Here is a 9,238-nt window from a genome sequence, read left to right on the forward strand (position 1 = left end):
CTCTGTCGCCCAGGCTGGAGTGCAGTGGCCGGATCTCAGCTCACTGCAAGCTCCGCCTCCCGGGTTCACGCCATTCTCCTGCCTCAGCCTCCCGAGTAGCTGGGACTGCAGGCGCCCGCCACCGCGCCCGGCTAGTTTTTTGTATTTTTTAGTAGAGACGGGGTTTCACCGTGTTAGCCAGGATGGTCTCGATCTCCTGACCTCGTGATCCGCCCGTCTCGGCCTCCCAAAGTGCTGGGATTACAGGCTTGAGCCACCGCGCCCGGCCAATTTTTGTATTTTTAGTAGAGATGGGGTTTCACCATCTTGGCCAGGCTTATCTTGAACTCCTGACCTCAGGTGATCCACCCGCTTGGCCTCCCAAAGTGCTGGGATTACAGGTGTGAGCCACCGTGCCTGGCTGGGCCGGGATTTCTATATGTCTTGTTCACTGCTATGTACTCACTCATAGGTATGTATCCAGTTCCTAGAACAGTGGTTGGCACATCATAGGCGCCCAGTAAACGTTTGTTGAATGAATGAATGAATGAATGAATGAATGAATATGTTTTGTGTGTATTTTCTCACTGGATTTTCAGCACCAGCAGTGAGACAGTAGGGCAAGCATTACTAATGCCCTCCACCATCTCCTAGGCTCTGTTGAACTCAAGCATAGTTATGTGACCTACTTTGGCCAATAAAACGTAAGTAGAAGTGTTGGATGTAGAACACTTTAAATGCTCCTGGTATTTCAAAACCAGTGCAACCACTGCACTCCACCCCAGTGGACACAGCAAGACCTTGTGTTTGTGGCCGGCGCAGGGGAAGGCAGTGCAGAATGCTCCATGCTCTGTTTTCTCCTGCCCGGGCCACACTAGGAGCTGAGCAAACCTGGAGGTGCCACATGAAGGAAGAGGGCTGAGCCCTGGCATCGAGGGCTTCTGCCCTCGATAGTCACCCAGACCCATAGCTAACTTTGTATGAGCAAAAAAATTTTTTCTTGGCCTGGTGCGGTGGCTCACACCTGTAATCCAGCACTTTGGGAGGCCAAGGCAGGCAGATCACTAGGTCAGGAAATGGAGACCAGCCTGGCCAATACGGTGAAACCCCATCTCTACTAAAATTACAAAAATTAGCTGGGTGTGGTGGTACATGCCTGTAAGCCCAGCTACTCGGGAGGCTGTGGCACGAGAATCACTTGAACCCAGGAGGCAGAGGTTGCAGTGAGCCAAGATTGCAGCACTGGACTCCAGCCTGGTGACAGCAAGACTCCATGTCAAAAAAAGTGAAACAGGGTCTCACTTCATTACCCAGGCTGGAGTGCAGTGGCACAATTATAGCTCACTGCAACCTCAAACTCCTGGGCTTGAGGGATCCTCCTGCCTCAGCCTCCAGAGTAGCTGGGATTACAGGTACACCACCACACCTGAATAATTTTTTTATTTTTTGTGAGGACCAGATCTCACTATGTTGCCCAGGCTGGTTTTGAACTCCTGGCCTCAAGTGATCCTCCCACCTCAGTGCCCCAAAAGTGCTGGGATTACAGGCATGAGTGACCACGCCCAGCCCGTGATTGCTTTATGGCCATGGCTTGCCAAGGCCTTTCACAACCCTCTGAGAAAGAAATTAACATGAGAGGAAGTGGATGTTCAGAGAGAGTCACTTGCCGGAGGCCACACAGTAGATGGCAGAGCATGGCTGATGCCAAGTTGTTATGCGATGACTAATCCGGATACCTGTCCGACCTCTGCCTTCCCTTCAGCAGGTCAGCAGCGCGCTGTTCCCTCTCCTGTCACCAGGCTTCCTTGCGGCCAGGCTCTTGTACCGGCTGTGACCCTGCAGGATCTCCTCTCCTATTGTTTTTCTTTGGAGCCAATCCCCTGATAAAAATGATTTGCTTGGGCCAGGCGCGGTGGGTGTAATCCCAGCACTTTGGGAGGCCAAGGTGGGTGGATCACTTGAGGTCAGGAGTTCGAGACCAGCCTGGCCAACATGGCAAAACCCCATCTCTACTGAAAATACAGAAAAAAATAACCAGGTGTGGTGGCAGGCACCTGTAATTCCAGCTACTCTGCAGGCTGAGGGAAGAGAATCGCTTGAACCCAGGAGGTGGAGGTTGCAGTGAGCCGAACAAAACAAACAGAAAAAAACAAAACAAAAAAATTATTTGCATGGCCAAACTAGTCAAGCCTCTGAATCTCCTGCTAGGCTCATCTGTGTACTTCCTTGTCAAATCCAGTTTTAGCAAAGAACCCTGCTAAGTCAGTTTAGCAAGAACCCTCTCCCATCTTTGACATCTGATCAGGTTCCTCATCCTCCACCAGCCCCCAAGTGATGTCTGATAACCTGGGCGTGTCTTCAGCAAGAATCCTGTTAGGTTGGTTGAGCCAGAATCCCCCCTTACCCCTGACGTTTCGTCTTAGTAACTTTCCATCCACTGCACCCCACCCTGATCCTGGGCTGTGAATTCCCACTTCCCCATGCAGTATTTGGAGTTGAGCCCAACCTGTCTTCCTCACTGCAAGCCCCTGCCACTGTGGCCCGTCTCTCTATCGTAATGGCTCTGAATAAAGCCTTCCTTTCCTGTGCCTTATTTTATTTTATTTATTTATTTGATTTGATTTAATTTAAATTTTTGAGACGGAGTCTCGTTCTGTTGCCTAGGCTAGAGTGCAGTGGCATGATCTCGGCTCACTGCAAACTCTGCCTCTCGGGTTCAAAAGATTCTCATGCCTCAGCCTCCCCAGTGGCTAGGATTACAGGCGTGGGCTACCACGCCCAGCTAATTTTTGTGTTTTTAGTAGAGATGGGGTTTCACTGTTTTGGCCAGGCTGGTCTCGAACTCCTGACCTCAAGTGATCTGCCTGCCTCAACCACCCAAAGTGCTGGGATTACAGGTGGGAGCCACCATGCCCAGCTCTTCCTGTGCTTTAACAACTGTTGTTGAATAATTTTTTTTTTCCTTTTTTTTTTTTTTTGAGACAGGATCATGCTCTGTCACCCGGCCAGACTGGATTGCAGTGGCACAATCTCGGTTCACTGCAACCTAAGCCTCCCGGGTTCAAGTGATTCTCCTGCCTCAGCCTCCCGAGTAGCTGGGATTACAGGTGCCTGCCACCACGCCTGGCTAATTTTTGTATTTTTAGTAGAGATGGGGTTTCGCTGTGTTGGCCAGGCTGGTCTGGAACGCCTGACCTCGTGATCTGCCTGCCTCAGCCACCGGGGTTCACGCCATTCTTCTGCCTCAGCCTCCCAAGTAGCTGGGACTACAGGTGCCCACCACCATGCCTGGCTAATTTTTTGTGTTTTTAGTAGAGACGGGGTTTCACCATGTTAGCCCGACTGGTCTTGATCTCCTGACCTTGTGATCCACCCACCTTGGCCTCCCAAAGTGCTGGAATTACAGGCGTGAGCCACCGCTCCTGGCCTAGGAATTTTCATTAATATGCTAGTCCATGATAACCTGTATAAAAGGAACCTCTTGGGCATTACTTTCTGGGTTTTTGGTTTGTTTGTTTTCAGAAACAGGGTCTTGCTCTGTCATCCAGGCTGGAGTGTCGTCATGTGATCATATATCATATCTCACCGCAGCCTCGAATTTCTGGGCTCAAGCTATCTTCCAGCCTCAACCTCCTGAGTAGCTAGGACTGCAGGTGTGTGCCACCATGCCCAGCTAATTAAAAAACTTTTTTTTGTACAGATAAGGTCTCATTATGTTACCTAGACTGGCCTCCTATTCCTGGGCTCAAGAAATCCTCCCCTCTTAGCCTCCCAAAGCAGTGAGATAACATGTGTACCACTGTGCTTGGCCTGAATTTTTAATTTTAAAATATATTTTGTGAGCTGTGCTTAGTAATGCACACCTGTAGTCCTAGCTACTTAAGAGGCTGAGGCAGGAGGATCACTTGAACCTAGGAGTTTGAGACCAGCCTGGGCAACACAGAAAAACTCCATCTTTACACATAATCAAAAAGTTAGCCAGTACTCAGGAGGCTGAGGCATGAGAATCGCTTGAGCCTGGGAAGTTGAGTCTGCAGTGAGCTGTGATTGCGCCACTGCACTCCAGTCTGGCTGGGTGACACAGCATGACCCTGTCTTAAAAAAAAAAAAAAAAAAAAAAAAAACAAGAAAAAAATTATTCAACAGTTGAATAATTTTTGTCAATTGCTGTCACCTGCAGCCCAGGTGACAGTGCGAGACTCCATATCAAAAAAAAAAAAAAAAAAAAGAAAGGCTGGGTGCAGTGGCTCACACCTGTAATTCCAGCACTTTGGGAGGCCGAGGAGGGTGGATCACGAGGTCAGGAGATCGAGATCATTCTGGCTAACATAGTGAAACCCCGTCTCTACTAAAAATACAAAAAAATTAGCCGGGTGTGGCAGGTGGTGCATGTAGTCCCAGCTATTCGGGAGGATGAGGCAGAAGAATCACGTGAACCCAGGAGGCAGAGCTTGCAGTGAGCTGAGATTGCGCCACTGCACTCCAGACTGGGTGACAAAGCGAGACTCCATCTCCAAAAGATAATAATAATAATAATAATAATAATAATAAATAAATAAATAAATAAATAAATAAAGATGCTGAGGTTTATTTTTTATTTTTTGTTTTTTATTTTTTTGAGACAGTCTTGCTCTGTCACCCAGGCTGGAATGCAATGGCGTGATCTCGGCTCACTGCAACCTCTGCCTCTCAGGTTCAAGCGATTCTCCTGCCTTAGCCTCCTGAGGATTTAGATAATACTTAATGCAGCAGTAGGTAATTGGAATACAGGTGCATTAGGTGTCTATTACTGCTAGTACATTAACACCAAAATTTAACAATTTAGGCCAGGTGCAGTGGCTCACACCTGTAATCCCAGCATGTTGGGAAGCTGAGGTGGGAAGATTGCTTAAGGCTGCTCTGACGGCACCTGTGAATGACCACTGCACTACAGGCTGGGCAACAGAACGGACCATTTCTAAAACAAAAAAATCCCCAAACAAGGAGAGGCACAGCAACCAATTAGAAAGGGTCCAGTCAACCTAAGCAGGCATGATAGGGATGTCTCTTCTGCTTGAACAAGGAAAGTAATCTGATATGAAAGTAATCTGATATGAACCAATCTGCTTTTTTTATTTTTCTGTTTCCTTGTTCCTGACGAAGCTACTTTACAAAAACCAACCATTCTGCCATGCCCAGTGCACCTAGGTGGCATGATGCCCAGTTCATGTATCAATAATAAATGCCAATCATATCTCTAAACTAAATTTGTTGAAAAAAAATTTTTTTGGGCCGGGCGCGGTGGCTCAAGCCTGTAATCCCAGCACTTTGGGAGGCCGAGGCGGGTGGATCACAAGGTCAGGAGATCGAGACCATCCTGGCTAACATGGTGAAACCCCGTCTCTACTAAAAATACAAAAAACTAGCCGGGCGAGGTGGCGGGCGCCTGTAGTCCCAGCTACTCCAGAGGCTGAGGCGGGAGAATGGCGTGAACCCGGGGGGCGGAGCTTGCAGTGAGCTGAGATCCGGCCACTGCACTCCAGCCTGGGAGACACAGTGAGACTCCGTCTCAAAAAAAAAAAAAAAAAATTTTTTTGGAGACAGAGTCTCACTCTGTCACCCAGGCTGGAGTGCAATGGCAGGATCTGGGCTTACTGCAAACTCTGCCTCCCGGGTTCAAGCAATTCTCCTGCCTCAGCCTCCCAAGTAGCTGGGATTACAGGCGCCCACCACCACACTCATGTTATTTTTGTATTTTTAGTAGAGACGGGGTTTCGCCATGTTAGCCAGCTGGTCTCCAACTCCTGACCTCAGGTGATCTGCCTGCCTTGGCCTCCCAAAGCGCTGGCTGAAAAAAAAATTTTAATACATACAATGTTTTTTTTAAATGAATAAACATTTAAAATCCTAAATTTCTTTTTTTTTTTTTTCTTCGACATGGAATCTCCCTCTGTCACCCAGGCTGGAGTGCAGTGACACTGTCTCAGCTTACTGCAACCTCCACCTCCAAGGTTCAAGTGATTCTTCTGCCTCGCCCTCCTGAGTAGCTGGGACTACAGGCATGCGCCACTATGCCCGGCTCATTTTTGTATTTTTAGTAGAGACGGGGTTTCACTATGTTGGCCAGGCTGGTCTTGAACTCCTGACCCCATGATCCACCCGCCTCGGCCTCCCGAAGTGCTGGGATTACAGGTGTGAGCCATGGCACCCGGCCTAAAATTCTAAATTTCTAATGTGGCTAATTTCTACAGATACAACACTCGTGAACAAAAGCTCTTTGAGGTCCTCAATAACTTTCAAGAGTGTAAAGAGGTCCTGAGACACAAAAGTTTAAGAGCCGCTTGTCCAGGCTGGGTGTGGTGGCTCACACCTGTAATCCCAGCACTTTGGGAGGCTGAGGCAGGAGGATCATTTGAGGTCGGGAGTTTGAGACCAGCCTGACCAACATGGTGACACTCTGTCTGTACTAAAAATACAACTTAACTAGGTGTGGTGGCAAACACCTTTAATCTCAGCTATTTGACAGGCTGAAGCAGGAGAATCACTTGAATCAGAGGTTACAGTGGGCCAAGATGACGCCACTGCACTCCAGCCTGGGCAACAGAGAGAGGCTGTCTCAAAAAAAAAAAAACCAAAAAACAAAAAACAGAACTGCTCGTCTAAACATCAGCTGTTACTGCAGGACCAGGACACTGAGGTGGAGAATTGCCTTTTGAGTTTAGTAACGAGGAAGGGCTTTTGCAATTATGAAAAAAAAAAAAAAAGTTGTTTTTGTGGAGCAGAGAGAGGGAGAAGGAGGAAGTAACATATAACACCAGACCTCTTTTCTGAAGTTTGACTATGGTTTTATAATAGATGGATCAGGCTGACAATGCAATTGACAAAAATTCTCTGCTTTGCTAAACTTTAGTAATGCTTCCAAACCTTCTCCTGGGCCCATGTATTTACTTCCTTGTTTATTTATTTATTTGAGACAGAGTTTCCCTCTTGTTGCCCAGGCTGGATGGAGTGCAGTGGCACGATCTCAATCTCAGCTTACTGCAACTTCTCCCTCCTGGGTTAACGCAATTCTCATGCCTCAGCCTCCTAAATAGCTGGGACAACGCGCCACCACGCCCGGCTAATTTTTGTATTTCTAGTAGGGATGGTGTTTCACCATGTTGGCTAGGCTGGTCTCAGACTCCTGACCTCAGGTGATCCACCTGCCTCGGCCTCCCAAAGTGCTGGGATTAGAGGCGTGAGCCACCCTGCCTGGCCTGCAGCATTATTTCTTTCCTTTTTTTTTTTTTTGAGACTGAGTCTTGCTCTGTCACCCAAGCTGGAATGCAGTGTCATGATGTCAGCTCCCTGCAACCTCCTCCTCCAGGGTTCAAGCAATTCTCCTGCCTCAGCCTCCCAAGCAGCTGGGACTACAGGCACATGCTGCCATGCCCAGGTAATTTTTTGTATTTTCGTAGAGATGTGGTTTCACCGGATTACTCAGGCTGGTCTCCAACTCCTGAGCTCAGGCAATCGGCCCGCCTCAGCCTCCCAAAGTGCTGGGATTACAGGCGTGAGCCACTGCGCCCTGCAGCATTCTTTCTAATAAAACTTTTCTTTTTCAAGCTTATGCTGTCCTCAGTAAATTCTTCTTACTGTTAGAAATAAGTTCTCGGTGCCACAGAGAGAGACCGGCACTCAGGAAAAAAGTTTCTTAGCAAGGCAAAGTTTACTTCTGCAGAAGGGTGCTGCCCGGACCTGTACCAAAACCACACCTAACAAAGGAGAGGAGGGGTTTTTAACCCCATTGGCTAGGCTTGGACCGCACAATCTAAGCTGATTCCCATTGGCTATTTCAAATAGAGGCGGGTATGGGTTGCAGCGGCGAGGAGGGGCAGTTTCCCCGGGAAGGGCAGTTTCCGCAGGAAGGACAGTTCACAGAACGAAGGACAAGGAAGTTAGATATTTGAAGAGGAACTCATCCTGTCTAACATTACCAACACTTTAGCTCCCGGGGCTCTGACATCTCGCCCGGCGAAAGAGATTTCTTTTTTTAGATGGGAACGCCTTGTGCTTGAACAGGCTTGGGAGCGGACCAGGAGCCCAGGAAAGGGACCAGTAGAGATGCAGGAGGACAGGAAGGAGGCCCAGCCGGTTCCAGCCACTAAGGGAGCTCGATCGCCTCACTTCCACTGTGGCCAGAAAGTTAGCTTCGGCGCCTCCCCTGGGACGCTGGTTCCCCGCCTCGGATTAAGCTCGGTTGTCTACACCAGATGCCTCGCGCCTGCGCTGTACCGCCCTTAGCGGAGCGCGGAGCCAAATGCCTACATCCCACAATCCCCCGTACCGCCGGGAAGAGCGAGACCTCAGCTTCCAGCTTTGGGCAAGACCAGGCCCAGTTTTCTGGAAAATGCCGTTTGAGTTCCAGGCTGCTTCTGCTGTCTTCGAGACTAGGCGTCCCATAATGCACCATGCGCGCAGCGTCTGAACGGTGCGCTGCTGCCCCCTCATGGCAGCTGGGCGGTCATTACCGAGGCTAGGCACGCTAAGGTTGCGGGATCTGGGAGGCTAGCCCAAGTCCTGGAAACTCCTGGGAATTCCCTCCCGACCCCAAACTTTGGGCAGGAAAGGTGGGGTGTTGACGGGAAACGGCGAAAGACTTGCAGACAGGGCCCCTGTGAGGATTAAAGGAAACCAGCCTAGTAACTGCTGGCTGTATACAATCCTTAATAATGTGACACGCCATGCGCTGGTGTCGTGGTGTCGGCCCTTTTTTTTTTGAGATGGAATCTCGCTCTGTCACCCAGGCTGGAGTCCAGTGGTGTGAACACAGCTCACTGCAGCTTCTGCCTCCCCAGGCTCAGGTGATCCTACCACCTCGCCTTCCAAGTAGCTGGGACTACAGGTGTGTGCCACCACACCCAGCTAATTTTTTGTTGTATTTTTTGTAGAGACAGGGCTTCTTGCCACGTTGTCCTGGCTGGTCTTAAACTCCTGAACTCAAGTGGTCTGCCCTCCTCGGCGTCCCAAAGTGCTGGGATTATGGGCAGAGCCACCATGCCTGGCTTTTTTTTTTTTTTTTTTTGAGACAGAGTCTCGCTCTGTCGTCCAGGCTGGAGTGCAGTGGCGCAATCTCGGCTCACTGCAAGCTCCGCCTCCCGGGTTCACACCATTCTCCTGCCTCAGCCTCCTGAGTAGCTGGGACTACAGGCGCCCGCCACCGCGCCCGGCTAATTTTTTGTATTTTTAGTAGAAACGGGGTTTCACCGTGGTCTCGATCTCCTGACCTTGTGATCCGCCC

The sequence above is a fragment of the Theropithecus gelada genome, chromosome 19 (assembly GCF_003255815.1).
Source record: "Theropithecus gelada isolate Dixy chromosome 19, Tgel_1.0, whole genome shotgun sequence".
In the NCBI taxonomy this organism is placed as follows: domain Eukaryota; kingdom Metazoa; phylum Chordata; class Mammalia; order Primates; family Cercopithecidae; genus Theropithecus; species Theropithecus gelada.